At 41.7% G+C, this 20,858-nt stretch overlaps 1 protein-coding gene across 9 annotated transcripts in view; it reads right to left on the bottom strand.

Annotated features, from left to right (window-relative positions):
• LOC144693754 (soluble lamin-associated protein of 75 kDa-like) overlaps positions 1 to 20,858 on the bottom strand; it is a 104,341-nt gene that overhangs the window by 65,624 nt on the left and 17,859 nt on the right. For 2 of the 9 annotated variants that reach the window (XM_078563767.1, XM_078563785.1), the window contains exon 2: positions 11,431 to 11,559. The exons of the other annotated variants lie outside the window; for them this stretch is intronic. The gene's annotated coding sequence lies outside the window, so the exon portion shown is untranslated. The remainder of the gene's footprint in view (positions 1 to 11,430; positions 11,560 to 20,858) is intronic. 9 annotated transcript variants of the gene reach the window in all.

Below are 20,858 nucleotides of genomic sequence, written 5' to 3'. Positions count from 1 at the left end.
ATGATGATCTATTCTAACAACTTCCCCACAACAGACGTAAAGATAACTGGCCTATAGTTTCCTGTTTTCTGCCTCCCTCCCTTCTTGAATACAGGGGTTATATTTGCTACTTTGCATTCTGATGGAACCTTTTCAGAATCTAGCGAATTTTGGAAAATTAACACCAGCGCATTGACTACCTCATTAGCCACCTCTTTTAAGAGCCTAGGATGTAGTCCATCGGGACCCAGAGACTTGCCAGCCTGCAGCTCCATCAATTTGCTCAGTACCGTTTCCCTAGTGATTTCAATTTCACCAAGTTCCTTTCTCCCGTTCACCTCCTGATTTGCAGCTATTACTGGAATGTTTTTTGTATCCTCTATAGTGAACACAGAAGCAAAATATTTGTTCATTTCTTCCGCCATTTCCTTATTATCCTGCTATTAACTCCCCACTGTCACTCTTTAGAGGACCAATGCTCACTTTACTTACTCCATTCCTTTTTAAGTACCTGTAGAAACTCTTGCTATCCATTTTTACATTTCTAGCTAGCTTCCTCTCATACTCTAATTTCTTTCTCCTGATTAACCTTCTAGTCATTCTCTGCCATTCTTTATATTCTGTCCAATCATCCGTCCTGCCACTCATCTTTGCAGAGTTGTATGCTTTTTCCTTAAGTTTGTTGCTTTCCTTAACATCTCTAGTTAACCACGGATGGTGGGTCCTCCCATTAGAATTTTTCTTTATAGTAGGAATGTACTTATTCTGAATACTCTGAAAGATCCCCTTAAATGTCTGCCACTGCTTCTCTATTGATTTATCCTCTAGCCTAGTTTCCCAGATCATTTCAGCTAGCTCTGCTTTCATCCCCACATAGTTGCCCTTATTTAAGTTTAAGATACTAGTCTTAGACCCACTCTTCTCCCTTTCACACTGGATGTAAAATTCACTCATATTGTGGTCGCTGCTACCTTGGGGTACCTTTACTCTGAGGTCATTAATTAATCCTGTCACGTTACACAATGCCAAATCTAATATAACCTGCTCTCTGGTTGGTTCCAGAACATGCTGCTCTAAGAAACTATCTCAAAAGCATTCCAAGAACTCCTCATCCAGGTTACTACTGCCAATCCGATTTTTCCAGTTTGCGTGTAGATTAAAATTACCCATGATTATTGCCGTCCCTTTAGCACAAGCACACAATATTTTCTCTTGAATACCTTGCCCTACACTGTGGCTACTGTTAGGGGCCTGTAGACCACTCTCACTAATGACTTTTTCCTCCTACTGTTCCTCATCTCCACCCAAATCGATTCTACATCCTGATCTCCTGAACCAAAGTCTAACTATTGCACCAGTGCCCTCTTTGATTAACAGTGCTACCCCTCCACTTTTACCTAGCTTCCTATTCTTCTTGAACGTCATGTACCCATCAATATTAAGGACCCAATCATTGTCGTCCTGCAGCCACATCTCCGTAATTGCTATCAGATCATATTTATTTACTTCAATGTGGGCCATCAATTCATTTAGTTTGTTATGAATGCTACGTGCATTCAGATAGAGAGCCTTCACTTTTGTCTTTTTGTTACCTAGCAACATTTAGTCTTGACCGTTGTTGTATTCTCAGGTTTTTTCCTCTCTGTCCCTTCCAGCCATTCTCTGACCCTCATTTCTCATAATACTATTTTGCTCCCCTGTCTTGACTCTATACCTTGAATTGTTACCTCTACCCAAGCCTGATCCCTCATCCCTCTTGTTTAGTTTAAAGCCCTCCCTACTTCCCTAGTTATGCGATTCTCGAGGACACTCGTCCCAGCATGGTTCAGGTGTAAACCGTCACAACGGTACAGCCCCCACTTTCTGCAGTACTGATGCCAGTGGCCCACATGCCAGAACTCACTTCTCCCACACCAGTCTATGAGCCACACATTCATCTCTCTAATCTTATTGCCCCATGCCAATTTGCACGTGGCTCGGGTAATAATCCAGAGATTATTACCTTGGAGGTTCTGCTTCTTAATTTGGTACCTAGCTCCTCATACTGACTTTGCAGAATCTCTTTCCTAGTTCTACCTATGTCATTGGTACCTACATGGACCACGACAACTGGATCCTCCCACTGCAAGTTCCTCTCCAGCCCTGAGCAGATGTCCTGAACCCTGGCACCAGGCAGGCAACATAGCCATCTGGACTTTTGCTCTTTGCTGCAGAGAACAGTGTTAATCACCCTCACTATACTATCCCCTACTACCGCTACATTCCTTTTTGCTCCCCCTGCTTGAACGGCTTCCTGTACCACAGTGCCATGGACAGCCAGCTCCTCCACCTTGCAGACTTCGCTTTCATCCACACAGGTTGTGGGCACCTCAAACCTGTTTGACAATTGCAAAGTCTGAGGCTCCTCCTCTACTGTCTGCTTGGTCCCATTACCTGCCTCACTGACAGTCACATCCTCCTGTCCTTCACTACTGACCAGAACAGATGACCCTCTTCTAAGAGGTGTGACTGTCTTCCGGAACAAAGTATCCAGGTTTTTCTCCCTCTCCTTTATGTTGTGCAGTGTCTGCATTTCGGCTTCCAGATCAATAATCCTGATCCGGAATTCCTCAAGTTGCTTACACTTCCTGCAGACGTGTTTGTCATGGATCACCTTGATGTCCAAAATCCCACAGCTGCAACATAACACCTGTCCTGCCATTCTAACTTGTTATTTAGTTAATTTACTTACTTTCTTCCTATGTATGCTACAAGTTACTGTGCTTATTGAATGCTAATACCACTGACAGCTAAAGGTCATATGCTTCTTAATCCAGCAGTAAAAGGCTGTAAAAAAAGGGGGGAAAAAAGAACAAACCAGCCAGGAATATAAAAGAGATTGTAAGAGTTTTTACAAGGATCTAAAAAGGAAGAGGGGAGCTAAAATAAATGTGGCCCCTTAGATGCAGAGACAGGAGAAATCATGGGGAATGAAGAAATGGCAGAAACAATGAACAAATATTTTACATCTGTCTTCACTGTAGAGACACAAGTTGCAAAACAGAAGTAAAGTATAGGCTAGGTGCTAAAAAGAGTGAGGAGCATATGACCATTTGAAATAGGAGAAGTAGGCCATTCAGCCCCTCAAGCCTGCTCCGCCATTCAATAAGATAATGGCTGATCTGCTTATGTTTTGAATTCCTCATTCCCATCCACCCATGATAACCTTTGAATTCCTTGCCTAACAAGGCCCCGCCTCCACAACCTTCTGACGCAGAGAATTCCAAACTCGCAGGACCTCAGAAAAAATTTCTCCTCATCACTGTCCTAAAAGGACGACCCCTATTTTTAAAGCAGTGGCCTCTAGTTCTGGACGCACTCACAAGAGGAAACATCCTATCCATATCCATCTTTTTAAGACCATTCAGGATCTTGTATACTTCAATCAGGTCACCCCTCACTCTTCTAAACTCCAGCGGAAACGAGCCTAGCCTGTCCAACCCACTCATTCCAGGTATCAGTCTAATAAATCTCTGAACCGCCTTCAACGTGTTTACATCCTTCATTAAATAAGGAGACCAAAACTGCACACAGTTTGCAAGGTGTGGTCTCACCAATGTCCTGCATAACTGAAGCATAACATCCTTAGTTTTATGTTTAATCCTCTCGTAATAAAGGATAGCATTCCATTAGCCTTCTTAATTACTTGCTGCACACTAACTTTTTGAGACTCATGTACTAGAACACCTGCACCTCGGAATTCTGCAGTCGTTCTCCGTTAAGCAATAGTCCTCTTTTTTATTCTTCCTGCCGAAGGGAACAATTTCACATTTTCCTGCATTATAGTCCATCTGCCTGATTTTTGCCCACTCGCCTAGCTTATCCATATCTGTTTGCAACTTCCTTATGTCCTCTTCACAACATACTTTCCTACCTTTGTGCCATCTGCAAACTTAGCTACCATGCCTTCGCTCCCCTCGTCTGTCATTGATATAAATTATAAAAAGTTGAGGCCCCAGCACAGACTGGGGGGACTCCACACGTCACACCCTGCCAATCAGAAAAAGACCCATTTATGCATACTCTCCGTTTTCTGCCAGCCAGCCAGCCAGCCAGCCAGCCAGCCAATCTACTAGGATGAAAGTAAAATACAGCGGATGCTGGAAATCTGAAACAAAAACAGAAAATGCTGGAAAAACTCAGGTCTAGCAGCGTCTGCGGAGAGAGAAACAGAGTTAACTGCGGAGAGAGAAACAGGGTTAACGTTTCGAGTCCGGATGACCCTTCTTCAGAGCTGAAGAGAAGTGGAAATGCGATTAAATTTATAACGTTTGGGGGGTGGGGGGGGTGGGGTGGGGGGTGGACCTGAAGAAAAGGCCAGCGTTGGTGGGAATAAAGGAGGGGTTGACAAAGATGTCATGAACTAAAGGACAAAGGAAGTGTCAATGGTAGTGGTTAGTGCTAAAAAAGGTGCTGATAGTGGCACATTCTGCTTTCTTACCTCTGTGCCACTGGAGACACAGTAGGCTCTCATCATAGTTTTTAAAGTTTGATGCCATCTTTCCAAAGCTCCTTGTGACTCAGGGTAATAAGCTGTTGACTTAAACTGCTTTATCCCCAAACTGTTCATTACTTCCTTAAACAGCTGTGACATGAAACTTGACCCCTGATTGTATTTCTTAGGTAAACCATACTTTGTAAAAAAAATTTAATTAACTCCACAATCTTCTAGGTTGTAATATTTCTTAAAAGGTATCACTTCAGGAAACCTGGTAGACACATCCACTATTGTTGCTAAGTACTGATTTCCACTTATAGTCTTAGGGAGGGGTCCTACACCATCAATCATGACCCTAGTAAAAGGTTCTTCAAATACTGGTACTGGGATTAAAGGCACCTGCTTAATCACTGCTTGTGTTTTCCCTGTTACTTGACATGTATGACAGGTTCTACAGAATTTGACTATATCCCTATGTAATCCTGGCCAAAAAAATACCTCTGTATCTTTTCCTGTGTTTTCCCAATTCCTAACTGTCTCCCCATTGGAATTTCATGAGCAATCCTCAGAATCTCATTTCTATACCCTAATGGATAACAATCTGATACACCTCTCTCCAGTTTTTATTTGTCGAGACATGATCTGGCCTCCATTTTCTCATTACAATATCTCCCTTAAGGTAATAACATACTGGAATACATTTTGCTTCTGTTTCTGAATAAGCTTTCTGATATAACTGCTTTAATTGCAAATCATTTTTCTGTAAGTCCGCTAACCTCCTTGAGTTAAACAATCAGCTGAATTGTCCTGTAGCCTTTCCTCCTACGCAATGTTATTAAACACAGTGCCAGCTAATTGGATTTCGACACCTTCTTCTTGCCTTTGAACTGCCTGCCCTTCTTGTTTTTCTTGTTCTTCCCGAAGAGCTTTTGATCTCGTTATAACACAATGTGGAAACAATCCAGGATGCTCCCTCTGTAACACCTCTGTTGAAAACACTTGTAAAGGCTGCTCAACTACCCTAGGCATTACCCACATTTGCGATCCAGCTATGTCATTACCCAGAACAAACTGAACCCCTGCAATGGGCAATTTTTCTACTACTCCAATAATAACCTGTCCTCCATTTGCTCTAAATTTACCTTCCACAACGGAATAGATTTAGCATCTCCATGAACCTCACTTATTAACACATGCTCCTGCAATACTCCCTTTGAACAACAAATATCACTGTCCCACAACATTAATGACTGTCTAGCCCCTGTGTCTCTTAAAATTTTAAGATCTTTACCCTGTATACATGGAAAGGCTTTCCCTTCACACACAAAGTCTTTAAACATTTCTGCAGCCTGCTCCTCAGAATTCTCTTGGGTAAATTGTGAACACATTCCCACTTCTTTACTATCTCTGATTCTCCCTGTTTTACCTATATACAAACGACTGGTTTTTCCTGCGCCTGCACCTCAGAACCCACAGTACTTACACTTCCAGAACTTTTCTGTACACCAATAATTCCAACAGATGGTTCCTGCAATTTCCAACACACTGACTTCGTGTGCCCCACTTTATTACAATGAAAACACCTCAATTTTCGAATGTTACTCCTACCCTCAGCACCTTCCATTTTATTGAGAAAAAACCTCCTAAGAATTCCCAGCCACCCCTTCTCTTCCCTGACTATCTACCTTCCTTTCATCTTCCCACTTTCTATCCTTTTCCGATTTGAAAGGGTGACAAAAGAAAGGTTTAGCTCTATGATCTAACTCAATCATCAGCTATATCTCTGCTGCTTGTCTTACAGTTTGAACCTTCTGTTCCTCCACAAGTTCTCACAACCAAAGGGATTGAGTCTTTAAATTCTTCCAAAAGAATTACTTCCCTAAGAGTTGCATATGTTGTCTCTATTTTTAACATCCGTATCCACTGGTCAAAATTATTTTGTTTTACTCCCTCAAACTTTTCCCAGGCTGTTTTGTCATATTCTTAACATTTCTGCCTGTATACTTCAGGAACCAACTCGTATGCACTCAAAATAGCTTTCTCACCACATCATAATTCACCGATACCTCTTCAGACAGCGAAGCAAATACCTCATGTGCTCTACCCAACAACTTAGATAATAATAACGTCCAGTACTCCTGTGGCCATTTCATCTGTTTAGCTATCTTCTCAAATGAAATAAAGAATTCTTCAATACCTTTTTCCTCAAACTTTGGAAGAGCTTGTACAAATCTAAACAAACATCGCCCCACTGAGTTTTAGGTTAAAAGGTTTTTCATCATCAGAACTCTCCTCAGAATCCGGAGATCTCTTCTTTAACTTCCAGCCTTTTAAGCAGGTATTCTCCTACTCTCGTCTGAAATTCCAGTTCCAGCATCCTTTCTCTCTCCTGCCTTTCTCCGTGCTCCCTTCAAAATGCCATTTCTCGGTCCTTTGTTTCTAATTCAAGTTTTTTCAGTTCCTTTGCTTGTTCAAATTCAAGCTTCTTCATTTCCAACTCACTGGTGTCAGGTTTCACTTCCAACTGTAGATGCTGTGCTATACTTTTAATTATATCTGATTTCCTAGCACCCACAGGTAAACCCAATTGTAACTTATCTGCCAACTCTATTAACTTACTCTTGGTTATTTTTTGCAACCCAATTAGAGTTGTATCTTCCACTCCCAGACAAGTCTTAGCAATTGCCAAAGCCATCTTGCAGTCTCACCAATCATAAAAACACCTCACCAACTCCTGAATTCAAAGAGCTTCTCGTATTCGTAACCTTAAGATTCATCAATACCAAGCCAATCAAGGAATTGCAAATATTATCCCGGATAAGCCCCCAGTTGTTATGACACAGCAGTTGGTAAAGGCTGAGTTATTTAAAATCCCAGAGGGAAACTTTAAACAACGGTAATAACCTATATTTTCAATTGGTATGTTTGAGATGCAGCTCAGAATTCAGGATTAAAACCAACAGGCCTTGAGAGGTTTTTTATATAAATTAAATTAAACATTTATTAATTTAACAAGGTATTAAACACATATACGTCTACAAGTTACTGCTATAACAGCTATTAAATAAATCCCCAAACTAATCACTCCTATGTAATCTTCTCCAAGGCAACAATAACCCATAGACTTTAAACAGGCACCAGGCAAAGCGCATGTTATCTTACGAATTCAAAATGAAGTTCCTTTCAATTTGTTTCCTTTGCAGACTGTTGTAGGCTTACAAGCAGCATAGATCTCACATACCTCTGACTACCACACCAAACTCTGTTCAAACTCTAGCCTTCCCTTTGAATGTAAATTCTCATTGTATCACCATTCACTTTGAACTCCACCTCTCCCAACAATGAAACCCCTTCCATAGTACCAATTTTATTAGTAATATAAACATATTGGTTGGTGTCTCCTAGCTTGGTGCAAGATTTCACCCCCAGTCTTTGGATGGTTTATTCAACAAAATGAAAATGTACCCTCTACCTTACTGTTAACATCTCAAAACTACTATACATCAAAGCACCCAGACTAGCTGGCTTTAATCCAATTAAGACACACACACAGACACAGATCCCACTACAAGTCCAATTTAAAAATAATTTACAACAACATTATACACATTAATAGCTTTATGACAAGCACCCAATATTTCTTTGTGTATACTTTGTCCTACATTGTGGTTACTGTTAGGGGCCTGTAGACCACTTCCACTAGAAGCCAGTGTTGTAGCTGCACTGGAACAGCTTGGCTAGGGACACGGCAAGTTCTGGAGCACAAGTCTTCAGTACTAATGCCAGAATATTGTCAGGGCGCATAGCTTATGCAGTATCCAGTGCCTTCAGCCATTTCTTGATATCGCGTGCAGTGAGTCGAATTGGCTGAAGACTGGCATCTGTGATGCAGGAGACCTCGGGAGGAGGCCGAGATGGATCATCCACCCAGCGCTTCAGGATAAAGATTGTTGCGAATGCTTCAGTTTTTTATTTTGCACAAATGTGCTGCACTCCTCCATCAATGAGGATGGGGATATTTATGGAGCCTCCTCCTCCAATGAGTTGTTTAATTGTCCACCACCATCACGACTGGATTACAGAGCTTAGATCTGATCAGTTGGTTGTCGACTCGCTTAGCTCTATCACTTGCTGCTTATGCTGTCTAGCACGCAAATAAGCCTGTGTTATAGCTTCACCAGGTTGACACCTCATTTTTAGGTATGCCTGGTGCTGCTGCTGGCATTCTTTTTTTTAAATTCATTAATGGGATTTTTTTTTATTATTATTATTCATTCAAGAATGTGGGCTTCGCTGGCTGGGCCAGCGTTTTTTTGCCCATTCCTAGTTGTCCTCGAGAAGGTGATGGTGAGCTGCCTTCTTGAACCACTACAGTCCATGTGGTGTAGGTACACCCACAGTGCTTTTAGGAAGGGAGTTCCAGGATTTTGACTCAGCGACAGTGAAGGAACAGCAATATATTTCCAAGTCAGGATGATGAGTGACTTGGAGGAGGACTTCCAGGTGGTGGTGTTCCCATGTGTCTGTTGCACTTGTCCTTCTAAGTCGTAATGGTTGTGGGTTTGGAAGGTGCTGTCTAAAGAGCCTTGGTGAATTCCTGCAGTGCACCTTGCAGATGGTACACACTGCTGCTACTGTGCGTTGGTGGTGGAGGGAGTGAATGTTTGTGGATGTGGTGCCCATGAAGTGGGCTGCTTTGTCGGTATCAAGCTTTGTGTTGTTGGAGCTGCACTCATCCAGGCAAGTGGGGAGTATTCCATCACACTCCTGACTTGTGCCTTGTAAATGGTGGACCTTCTTTTGGGAGTCAGAGGGTGAGTTACTCGTCCCAGGATTCCTGGTCTCTGACCTGCTCTTGTAGCCACAGTATTTATATGGCTGTTCAGTTCAGTTTCTGGTCAATAGTAACCCCCAGGATGTTGATAGTGGGGGATTCAGTGATGGTAATGCCATTGAACGTCAAGGGGCAATGGATAGATTCTCTCTTGGTGGAACTGGTCATTGCCTGGCACTTGTGTGGCGCAAATGTTACTTGCCACTTGTCCGTCCAAGTCTGTATCAGTATCTGAGGAGTCGCGAATGGTGCTGAACATTGTGCAATCATCAGTGAACATCCCCACTTCTGACCTTATGATGGAAGGTCATTGATGAAGTAGCTGAAGATGGTTAGACCTAGGACACTACCCTGATGAACTCCTGCAGTAATGTCCTGGAGCTGAGATGATTAACCTCCAACAGCCACAATCATCTTCCTTTGTGCTATCTATGACTCCAACCAGTGGAGAGCTTTCCGCCTGATTCCCATTGACTCCAATTTTGTTAGGACTCCTTGATGCCAAACTCGGTCAAATGCGGCCTTGATGTCAAGGGCATGCCCTCCTGCACTCTTCATTGAACCAGGATTGGTCCCCTGGCTTGATGGTAATGGTAGAGTGGGGGATATGCCAGGCCATGAGGTGACAGCTTCTGGTTGAGTACAATTCTGCTGCTGCTGATGGCCCACAGCGCCTCATGGATGCCTAGTTTGAAACTGCTAGGTATGTTCAAAATCTATCCCATTCAGCACAGTGGTAGTGTGACACAACCACACAACATGACGGAAGATTTCCTCAGTGTGAAGATAGGGTTTCGTCTCCACAAGGACTGTGTGGTGGTGACTCCTCAGATACTTTCATGGACAGGTGCATCTGCGGCAGGCAGATTGGTGAGGATGAGGTCATGTTTTTCCATTCTGTTGGTTCCTTCACCACCTGCTGCAGACCCAGTCTAGTAGCTATGTCCTTTAGGACTCGGCCAGCTTGGTCAGTGGTGGTGCTTTCGAGCCACTCTTGGTGATGGACATTGAAGTCCCCCCTACCCAGTGTACATTCTGCACCTTTGCCACCCTCTGTACTTCCTCCAAGTGATGTTTAACATGGAGGAGTACTGAGGGGTGTTGTACGTGGTGACCAGCAGGGGGTTTGATTGCCCACGTTTGACCTGGTGCCATGAGATTTCATAGAGTCGGAGTCGATGTTGAGGACTCCCAGGGCAACCTCCTCCCCACTGTACACCACTGCGTTGCCACCTCTGCTGGGTCTGTCCTGTCGGTGGGACAGGACATAACCAGGGATGATGATGGTGGTGTCTGGGACATTGCCTGTAAGGTATGATTCCATGTGTTGGGATTTTGTCTCAAAGGTATGATTCCGTAAGCGTGGCTATGTCAGACTGTTGCTTGACTAGTCTGTGAGACAGCTCTCCCAATTTTGGTACAAGTGCCCAGATGTTAGTAAGGAGGTCTTTGCAGGGTCGACAGGGCTGAGTTTGCCGTTGTTATTTTCAGTGCTAGATCGATGCAGGGTTGTCCGTCTGGTTTCATTCCTTTTTAGCAGTTGGATACAATTGAGTGTTTTGCTAGGCGAGATCAGAGGGTGTTTAAGAGTCAACCACATTGCTGTGGATCTGAAGTCACATGTAGGCCAGACCAGGTGAGGCTGGCAGATTTCCTGCCCTAAAGGACATTAGGGAACGAGAAGTTTTTATGACAATCGACAATGGTTTCATGGCTGTCATTAGACTTTTAATTCCAGATTTTTATTGAATTCAAATTCCACCATCTGTCACGGCGGGAATTGAACTCAGGTCCCCAGAGCATTACCCTGGGTCTCCGGATTATTAATCCAGCGTCAATACCCCTCATTATACTGACCCTACTACAACTACATTCCTGTTTTCTCCCCTCGCTTGATCGGCTGCCTGATCATCCACCTTGCAGACTTCGCTTTCGTCCATACAGGTTGTGAGCATCTCAAACTTGTTTGACAACTGCAAAGTCTGAGGCTCCTCCACTACTGTCTACTCGGTCCCTTTACCTGCTTCACTCATGGTCAGATCCTACTGTCCCTCACCGCTGACCAAAACAGACGACCTATTCCAAGAGGTGTCACCATCTTCTGGAACAAAGTGACCAGATATTCCCTTCCCCCACTTACGTTGCACAGTGTCTGCAGTTCGGCTTCCAGATCAATAATCCTGATCCTGAATTCCTCTAGCTGCTTACACTTTCTGCAGACATGTTTGTCCTGGATCACCTTGGTGTCCAAAACCCCCACATTCCATAGCTGCAACATAAAAATGGCAGGACAGGTGTTATGTTATTAGTTAATTTAATTACTTTCTTAATTAACATAGAGTAATTCAAATACATGCTACAATTTACTGTGCTTATTAAATACTAGTACCACTAATAACTATGGATTACACGTTTCTTAACCTTACAAGTATGTGTTTTACATGTTTATTTTAATTATTTTAATTTTGAAGTTTTAGTTATTTTTATTTATTGATCTCTCTCAACTCCCATGTCCTAAGTTGACTATTAACACTGTCCCTAACACTACACACTACGAACAGACCTTAACTACTCAGCAGATACTTGCCAGTTACTCACCACACAGCTAGTTTCTTCCCCTGTAGTACAGCAAGAAACAATCCAACAGGGTGAAAAAGTTAGAAAAAGCAAAAGGAGCACCTCCCTCCCCTCCGAACTCCCTCAACTTACCAAACTCACAGCACTCTGTTGAGGCCACACTCCAAGAAATTAAGGTAATTAATATCAGAAGAGAAAAAGTACTGGAGAATGGAAAAGACTAAAATCCAACAAATCCGCAGGACCTGATGGCCTAATTCTTAGGGTTCTAAAAGTGATAGCTCCAGAGATAGTGGATGCGCTGGTTACAATTTTTCAAAATACCCTAGATTCTTGAACAGTCTTAGCAGACTGGGAAAGTTAGCATAAGTAACACTGTTTTTCAAGAAAGAAGGGAGAGAGAAAAAAAGGGAACTACAGACCAATTAGCCTGGCATCAGTAATCGAGAAAAAGTGCTGGAATCTATCAATAAGGAAGTATTAACAATGTGCTCAGAAAATCACAGTATGATCAGACAAAGTCAACATTGTTTTATGAAAGGGAAATCATGTTTGATAAATTTATTAGTGTTTTTTTGAGGATGTGCGTAGGGTGGAGAAAGGGGAAAATCAGTAGATGCAGTATACTTCGATTTCCAAAAGGCATTCGATAAGATGCCATACAAAAAGTTAATAGGCAAGATAAGGGCTCATGGAGTTGGGAGTAATACATTAGCATGGATAGTCCACAAGCATTACCCAGACCTCCCCGTCGCTTGCCATTTCAACACTCCACCATGCTCTCATGCCCACACATCCGTCCTTGGCCTGCTGCAACGTTCCAGTGAAGCTCAACGCAAACCGGAGGAACAGCACCTCATCTTCCAGCTAGGCACTTTACAGCCTTCCGGACTTAATATTGAGTTCAACAACTTCAGATCATGAACTCTCTCCTCCATCCCCACCCTGTTTCCGATCCTCCTTTTCCCAATAATTTATATATATATATTTTTCTTTTCCCACCTATTTCCATTATTTTTAAATGTATTTCCATGCATTGTTTTATCTCTACCTTTTAGTCTATTTCGATCCCTTCCCACCACCCCATCCCCACTAGGAATGTCACTTGCTCGTCCTGCTTTCTACCCTTAATGTCATCATTAGCACATTCCTTAGCTAATATCACCACCATCAACACCTCTTTGTCCTTTTGTCTATGACATCTTTGACAATCTCTTCATTGCCTCCACCTATCACTGTCCCTCTATCCAGCTCTACCTGTCCCATCCCCCTCAACCAGCTTATATTTCACCTCATTTCTATATTTCTTAGTTCTGATGAAGAGTCATACGGACTCGAAATGTTAACTGTATTCCTCTCCGCAGATGCTGTCAGACCTGCTGAGTTTTTCCAGCTACTTTTGTTTCAGATTTCCAGCATCCGCAGTATTTTGCTTTTATTTTTATTATAGCATGGATAGAGGATTCGGTTAATGCACAGGAAGAAAAGAATAGGCAGAAATGGGGTGTTTTTAAATTGGAAGGCTGTGACTAGTGGAGTGCTGCAAGGATCAGGGATGGAGCCTCACCTGCTCACAACCTATATTAATGACTTAGATAAAAGAGACAGAGTAATGTATGTTTGCTTACAATAGAAAGCTAGGTGGAATCATAAGTTACAAGGAAGGCACAAAGGGGCTAAAAAGAGATATAGACAGGATCAGTGAGTGGGCAACAAGATGGCAGATGGAATATAATATGAGGGAGTGTGAGGTTTGTTTGTAAGAATAGAAAAGCAGATTTTTTTTTAACAAAGGCGAGAAACTTGTAATATTGATGTTCAGAGAGACTTGGGTGTGTTCGTATATGGAAGGCAGAAAGTTATCATGCAGGTACAGCAAACAATTAGGAAAGCAAATGGCATGTCGGCCTTTATTGCAAGGGGATTGGAGTACAGGAATAAAGAAGTTTTAACATAATTGTACAGAGCCTCAGTGAGACCACATCTGGAATAGTGTGTGCAGTTTTGGTCTCCATAATGAAGGAAAGATATGCTTGCATTGGAGTCAGTATAGGTAAAGATTCACTCAAGGACCGATGAGAGGCTGAGTAAACTGGGCCTATACTCTCTGGAGCTTAGAAGAATAAGATGAGATCTCATTGAAACATACAAAATTCAGAAGGAGCTTGACAGTGTAGACACTGAGGTTGTTTCCGCTGGCTGGAGAATCTAAAACACGGAGGGCACAGTCTCAAGAGAAGGGGACGATCATTTAGGACAGGGGAGAAATTTCTTCATTCAAAGGATAGTGAATCTTTGGAATTCTCTACCCCAGAGGGCCATGAATGCCCCATCACTGAATGTACTTAAGGCTGGGATAGACAGATTTTTGGTCTCTCAGTGAATCAAACGATCTGGGAAGCAGCAGGAAAGTAGAGTTGAAGCCCAGATTAGCCATGATAATTTTGAATGGCAGGACAAGTTTGAGGGGCTAAACAGTCTACTCCTGTTCCTATCATCTTATATTCAAAATAGTCTGAGGATGGGTATGATGAAGAAAGATGTGGGTAGGCTTTGGAAGGAGAGAAAATAGGAGACAGAAAAGGTCAAGAGGAGAGAAGAGAAGAGAGAAGGGAGGAAGGGATAGAGAAAAGAGGAAAAACTGTTCCCATTGGTAGAAGGATCAAGAACATGAGGGCAAAAATTTAAAGGTAATTGGCAAAAGCAGCAATGGCAACATGAGGAAAACTTTTTTCATGCAGCGTGTGATTAGGATCTGGAATGCACTGCCCGAGAGTGCAGGGTAAATTGAATCATTCAAGGGGAAATTGGATTGTTATCTTAAAAAGGAAGAATGTGCTGGACCACAGGGAAACGGCAGGGGTGTGCCACTAGGTAAATTGCTCCATGGAGCGCCAGCACAGACAACAGGCTGAATGGTCTCCCGTGCTGTAACAATTCTGTGAAAAGAGAAGGGGAGGGCTAAAGAGGAGAGAGAGGGAGAAAAGGGAGGAGGCAAGGTCCGTGAGAGGGAACGAAAAAGGACAAGGAGATGGGAAAGAAAGGAGAGAAGACTGAAAGCTGTAATCAATTGTAGAGTGATGGGGGATACGCACACAAAAAGCCAGACTCAAGATTGTAGTGTGCAAACTGGAACCTCTGAAAGATTCCACCAAGTTTGTAACTTGAGGAGGGTGCAATAATACTGCTGATCACACTGCAAATTAGTTTTTGTGTTTTAGTCACAAATTAAAGAATCTGAGCATTTAGAACTCGCTGCTCTAAGCTCAAATCCTCTAATGAGCTTACAATGTTTATTTTTTTTTAAATCTGGGCAGGAGTTTCCACCAGGTTGCACCCATTTCTCTTCAGCAGGCTAAACTACAGCAATGATAGAGAAATTTCAACCGCAGTTTAAGTCTGCTGCAAATAGAATTTCCATGATCTTTTGCACAAGATCGGAGTGGGGGTGGGGAGGGAGGGGGTGCATGGCAGAGTTCACATGAGGGGAGATTCGGAAAGTTAAAGAGAAAGGACAAGGCAATAGCGCAGGGCAGTGACGTACATAATGATAACCAGAGTGTGACAGGAAGGGACAGAGTGTACAAACATGAATGCACCAGCAAATCAGGTCAGAGTTGATGGAAAATGGTAAAAAGACAAAATAAAAGGCTCTTTATCTGAATGCTCTCATCATTTTTAACAAGATGGATGAGCGGATAGCACAAGCAGAAATAAATGAGTGTGATATGATAGCCATTACAGAGAGATGGTTGCAAAGTGACCACAGCTGGGACCTGAATACTCAAGGGTATTTCACATTTCAGAAGCAGCAGCAAAGGAGGTTGGGTTCCTGTATTCAAGGATGGTAGTGAGAATTAGTCTTGGTTTGGAGGATCAAATGTAGAATCAGTTTGGGTGGAGATAAGAAATACCAAAGGAAAGTAGTCACTGGTGGGAGTGTTTTATAGGCCCCGAAAGTAGGTACACTGTAGGACAGAATTTAAATCAAGAAATAATGGGGGCTTGTTAGAAAGGTGCTGCAATGATCATGGGAGATTTTAATCTTCATATTGATTGGACAAATCAAATTGGCAAAGGTAACCTGGAGGACGAGTTCATAGAGTTTCTTAGGACAATACATTCTGGAACCACACAGGAAACAGGCTATTTTAGACCTGGTAATGTATAATGAAACAAGAGTAAAATGACCTCCTAATAAAGGATTCTGTAGGTAAGAGTGATCATAACATGGTGAATTTCACATTCTGTTTGAGGGTGAGAAATGTGGATCTGAAACTAGTGTCTTAGGCTTAAGTAAGGACAATAACAATGGTGCGAAGACAAAGTTAGCGTAAGTGGATTGGAAAAATAGATTACAAGACAGTAGAGAAGCAGTGGCAGATATTTAAGGAGCTATTTCATAACTCTCAACAAAAATAAATTCCATCGAGAAATAAGGACCATGAGAAGGTTGCATCATCTGTGGCTAAGAAAGTTAAAAGGTGTTATCAAATTGAAAGAAAAAAACGTACAATGCCACAAAGATTAGTGTTGGGTCAAAGTCCTGGAATCCCTTCTTAACAGCACTGTGGGTGCACCTACACTACATGGACTGCAATGGTTCAATATGGCAGCTCACCACCACCTTCTAAAAGGCAATTAGGGACAGGCAATACGTTTGGGCCTAGCCAGCACATCCCATGAATGATCAAAAATAAAAGAAACTAGCAAAGGATAACTAAAAAAAAAATAATGGAGAGAGAGAGAAATTGGAGCACGAAAGAAAATTAGCAAGAAATATAAAAAGTCAAAGTTTCTACAAGTATATTAAAAGGAAAAAAATAGTGACAGTGAGCATTGATCCCTTGGAGGATGAGACTAGGGGATTAAGAATGGCAAACAAGGAAATGGCAGAGTGTTTGAACAGGTATTTTGATCAGACTTCACAGTAGAAGACAAAAAAAAAAGCATCCCAAGAATAAAGCAAAATCTGTGGGCAATAGGGAGGGAGGAACTTAAAACAATCATAATCACCAGAGGAAAAGACTAGGTAAACTAATGGGACTAAAGACTAACAAGTTCCTTGGGCCTGACAGACTTCATCCTAGGATCTTTAATGAGGTGGCTGCAGAGATAGTGGATGCATTGATTGTAATCTTCCAAAATTCCCTAGATTCTGGAAAGGTCCCAGCGGATTCAAAAGCTGCAAATGTAACACCGCTATTCAAAAAAGGGAAACAGAAAGGAGGAAACCAAAAGATCAGTTCATCCAATATCTGTGATTGGGCTAATGCGAGAATCCATTATTAAGGAGCAGAACATTTTGAAAATCATAATACGATCTGGCAGAGTAAACATGGTTTTGTGAAAGGAAAATCAAGTTTGACCATTTTATTAGAGTTCTTTGAGGATGTAAGTAGTAAGTGGACAAAGGAGAACCAGTAGATGTAGTATACTTGGATTTCTACAAGGCATTTGCTAAGGTGCCACATAAAAGGTTACAAGATAAGAGCTCATGGTGGTGGGGGTGATGTATGAGAACGGATAAAGCATTGACAGGAAACAGTCAGGATAAATGGGTTATTTTCAGGTTGGCAAACTAACTAGTGGAGTGCCACAGGGATCAGAGCTAGGGCCCCAACGATTTATAACTTATATTAATGGCTTGGATGAAGAGACCAACTGCTTTGTAGCCACATTTGCTGATGATACAGAGATAGGCAGGAAAGCAAGTTAGGAAGATCCAAGGAGTCTGCAAAGGGATATAGATAGGTTAATGGAGTGTGCTAAAATTTGACAGATGGATTATAATGTGGGAAACTATGAGGTTGTCCACTTTTGGCAGGAAAAATAGAAGAGCAGAATGTTATTTAAATTGAGAGAGACTGCAAAATGCTGCAGTATTGGAGGGATCCGGGTGTCCTTGTACATGAATCACAAAAAAATTAGCATGCAGATACAGCAAGTAATTAGGAAGACAAATGGAATGTCAGTCTTTATTGCAAGGTGAATGAAATAGGGAAGCCTTGCTACAACCATACAAAACATTGGTGAGATCGCACCTGGGAGTATTGTGTACAGTTTTGACCTCCTAACTTAAGAAAAGATATATACTTGCATTGGAAGCAATTCAGACAAGGCTGATTCCTGGGAAGAACGGATTATTTTATGAGGAAAGTTTGGACAGTTTGGGCCTAAGCTCATTGGAGGTTAGCAGAAGGAGAGGTGATCTTATTGAAACAAGATTCTGAGGGGCTTGACACGATAGAAGCCAAGAGGATGTTTGCTCTCGTGAGGGAAATCTGGAACTGGGGGCACAGTTTCAAAATAAGTGGACTCCCATTTGAGGCGGAGATGAGGAGGAATTTCTTCTCAGAGGGTCATTAGTCCAGGGTCGTCAGTCAGTGAAATTCTCTTCCAGAGAAAGCAATGGTGGCTGGGTCATTGAATATATTCAAGGCTGAGTTGGATAAATTTTTGATTTGCAAGGGAATCAAGGGTTCTGGGGGGCAGCAAAAAAAAATGGAGTTAAGGCCACAATCAGATCAGCCATTATCTTATTGAATGGCAGAATAGGCTCAATGGGCCAAACGGCCTACTCCTGCTCCTGCTTCTTATGGTCTTATGATCACACTAGAAGCCAGCCCACACACAGACTGAATTAAATTACCTCTGCAAGTTTCCACTAATGTGGCCTTTGAAGAGATTCTTACAGAATAGCAAACTCCATCAGGGGCACCAATTGGCACCTTTTAAAAGCTATTAGTAATTCTTTACTAAGAAACCTTGGTCTTACACAACAGTCAAGTGAAATGTGTCTTTATTTTCTTCTGTCTAGAAGAGTTGATCTCATTGAAACATACAAAAGTTCTGACAGGACTTGACAGGGTGATGCTGATCCCCCTGGCTGGGGAATCTAGAACTAGGGTTCATTGTGTTATGGCACAGCTGACGGTAAATGCTGAGCTGCTCAAATCCCAGAGGGAAACTTGAAACAGCTGCCACAACTGTTTTGCAGTTTGTATTTTATTTCGAGATGCGTGCCTTGAATTGTCCACCAAGACTTAGAGGTCTTCTTTACAAAACTAAATTAAACATTTATTAATAAAAGAGAAGATTTTAAGCACATACATAGGTCTACAAATTACTACTATAATAACTCCTAAATCCCCTAATTAATCTGGCTCTAGGTTATACCTCTATTAAGGCAACAGTAAAAACAAAATCAATTTAAACAGACTCAGGCAATGCACACAATACCCTGGACAGTGATATTCAAAGTGAGTTTTCTTAGCTTCGGTTCCTGTAGACAGCAACTTGATGCAGAGGCTGGTGGCTTTTCACACTTGTATTAGATCCTAGAATGCCTTCCGCCTTACACATAACCTCATCTCCTTTATACATGTTTCTCCCTCTTAATGCAAATTCTATTGTTCCCATGCTTCTGCAACTTTATTTTTCTCATAACACAAATCTTTTCATAGTACTAATTTTATCAGTAACCTTTGTGAAAAATAAACAGACCTTCTTCTGGCTAAGTGTAACACCTTACCATCTCTTTGAAATTCAAACTACTCTGGTTTATCTAAAATGCAAATGTTCCTCACATTCTAAAATTTCAGCCATGTTTATGTATTTAGCATTTCAAACCTAGCTTCCCTTTGATAACTCAAAACCTCCAGGCCAGCTGTCTCCAATTCAATTCAATTAAATCCCACACACACACACACACACACACACACACACTATCCAAACCCCACTATTAATCTACCTTTACAATAATATTATGAAAATTATTATATTTTCATGACAATTGTCACAAGATAAGGGGATGGATATTTAGCACCAAAATGAGGAGAAATTTCTGAACCCAGAGGGTTGTGACTCTTTGGAATTCTGTATCTCAAAAGCAGGTGTGGGTGATCAGTCATGGAGTATATTCAAGGTTGAGATCAATGGATTCAGGGGCATAGACAGGAAAGTGGAGCTAATGTGGAAATTCAGCAATAATCTTATTGAATGGAGAAGGTTCAAGGGACCCACTCCTGTTTCTTATGTTCCAATAAGTATACACCGCCATTAATTAGTTAAGTCTGTTTGAGTTATTGAAAAACAAAATATTGCAGGTACTGAAAATCTGAGATAAAAACAGAAAATGCTGGAAATGCTCAGCAGGCCGGGCATCATCTGTATGGGGGGAGGTGAGAGAGGGGAAAATCCTTTGAATGTTGATGCTAGTGGGGTGGAAGGCAAGGACAAGGGAGCCCTATGGTCAGTTTAGCAGGGAAGGGATGGGATGAGAGCAAAAGTGCAAGAAATGGAGTAGTCTATTGCTGTCCCCTTTAGCTTTGCACCATCATCCCTTTTGTCAATTAATCTCTCCTGCCTTTCACCCTATCACAGACCTTCCTTTTTGTTATTTGCTTACCTTCACCCTTTCCCTGCCTCTGTACTTGCTGAAAACCTGTTACATCTAACCTTTTCCAGTTCTGACAAAATGTCTTCAACCAGAAACATTAACTTTATTTTTCTCTACACGGATGTTGCCAGGCCTGAGTATTTTCAGCATTTTCTGTCTGTATTAAGTTATTTAATGGTCAGGTTACTCATAGGTAGTGGGCGGTCTGATTAATAATGTGATAACCCCATTTTCAACTGTATTACTAAAATTACGCTAGTTACCATTCAAATTTATTAAGGAATTATTTGAGTGCATGTGTTTTTTTTTTAAAAACAGGGGGTCCTCATTTAAAGTTGTGCTGGTGTTCCTGAAAATTGCGTTTTTAAATGAAATACTAAGTGAATCATGGGTTTTTATAGGAATCAATGTTAAAGTCAAGGTTAGGTTCCTCCAGACATTTCTTACTCAGAAGAACAATGTATAAATTGAAATACTGTACCATATATGTACAACACTGCATTCCAACTGAAATAATTTGCAAAAGAAAGTACATGAGTAAATATAAAAGAATACAATTTTTAAAAAAATATATACTCATCTGGATTACT

Source organism: Cetorhinus maximus, chromosome 2 (assembly GCF_964194155.1).
Source record: "Cetorhinus maximus chromosome 2, sCetMax3.hap1.1, whole genome shotgun sequence".
Lineage (NCBI taxonomy): Eukaryota > Metazoa > Chordata > Chondrichthyes > Lamniformes > Cetorhinidae > Cetorhinus > Cetorhinus maximus.
This window is presented reverse-complemented; position numbering and strand designations above follow the sequence as displayed.